Genomic DNA, 1,471 nt, shown 5'->3' with positions numbered 1-1,471 from the left:
GAGTCAAATATATGTATCCCGAAAGTTTGGGCAACGTTACCCGGAGGCGGTCAAAGGACGGCCATGGCGAGGCCTGCACACCCCACCCAGTCGGGGCTGCGGATCTTTCTGGGCAAGAGGTTACAGGCACCCTGTCCCCCTCGCCGCGGCAGCACCCACCCAGCATCACCAGACTAAGCTGCGGGCGGGAGCGCGTGACTTGGAGACGAGATCTCCTGGTGGGTGACAGTGGGTCAGATTGTTAGCGATAAAATGGCGCACATGAAACATTAGACATTATGTAAAGTTACGTTGGGGTATGACATCATATAATCTATATTAATATACATTTCAATCATTTTCATTACAGATGCATACATCAGATGTGGTGCCTTGTTAGTGAAATTGATAGTTGTACACCTTTGGATGTGAGTTCTAATATGAATTTCTGTCCTAACAGACTTCCTTTTGATGATGCCAGGCTGAAGCAATGGTTGGGGAACATGAGGAGAGAGAGACCAGCAAATGGAACCACGAAAAGTCACGTCTGCAGGTCACACTTTGAGGAAGATCAGTTTTTTAGAGACAAGCAGGTATTATTAATTTAAATGCATCAGCTCGTGTGTGTCTCATAAATTAGCTCATATATAAATAATTATTTGTATCTACTGTGCCTAACTACATGTTTGTCTTTTACTGCAACTACAAAGGTATCCACACTGAAAACTGAAGAGCAGAGCCTCCAGAGAAGACCTGGTAAGCAGAGGAAGACCTGGTGATAGAGCCTCAAGGAAACCTGGTGTATAGAGCCTCCAGAAGGAAGACCTGGTGTATAAGAGCCTCCAGAGGAAGACCTGTTGGTAGAGCGGTATTTGGTGCCATTCATCTGGATGTGGAAACCAGAGCGTGACCCCGCCAAAGTTCTCAAATGTGTTCTGATTGTAAAAATGCCAGAAAATCAATTTTGGTTCATCTTTTTCTGCTGAAGGACGGACCAACTTTTGGCACTTGGTAGTTAGAGGACCCTTACAAGTTCTTGGACTGCACGCTTGACTTAGTTTCAGCTCCCTGCTAAGTTTGATAGGTTCTGATAGCCTTTCTTTCTTTTTTAGTAACAAAACATTAAGTAGTTTTAGCCTGGATTTAAAATCTTTATAAATATTAAACTGGAATAAAATAATGAATATACTCTAGCAGTCACTACTTTCACAGGTGAAATTATGTTTGGTAATTTCACATAAAGGGTCTTGTATATTTTATGTATTTATGTACTGTTAAAAATGTCAACATATTTTTTTTAATGCTCTGTAGTATTGACTGTAATATAAAAAATATGATATAATAATGAACTCAAAAAGGTAATGCAAAGTAGACTGCTATACAAACAACGTACCAAGTACTATTAATCTCAGCTTTCAGGCAGCGGGACAGTCTGTATCATGGCTGGAGTGGAAGACACCTGCAAAGAAAAAACATAACAAAAATGCAATAA

The 1,471-nt window shown here is 41.0% G+C and overlaps 1 protein-coding gene across 1 annotated transcript in view; it reads left to right on the top strand.

The window, feature by feature from the left end:
* gask1a (golgi associated kinase 1A) overlaps positions 1-1,471 on the top strand; it is a 42,220-nt gene that overhangs the window by 24,912 nt on the left and 15,837 nt on the right. The gene's annotated exons all lie outside the window — the stretch shown is intronic.

The sequence above is a fragment of the Etheostoma spectabile genome, chromosome 6, assembly GCF_008692095.1.
Source record: "Etheostoma spectabile isolate EspeVRDwgs_2016 chromosome 6, UIUC_Espe_1.0, whole genome shotgun sequence".
NCBI classification, from domain to species: domain Eukaryota; kingdom Metazoa; phylum Chordata; class Actinopteri; order Perciformes; family Percidae; genus Etheostoma; species Etheostoma spectabile.
Note: the sequence above shows the minus strand (reverse complement) of the source record. Positions and strands in the feature narration are given on the sequence as shown.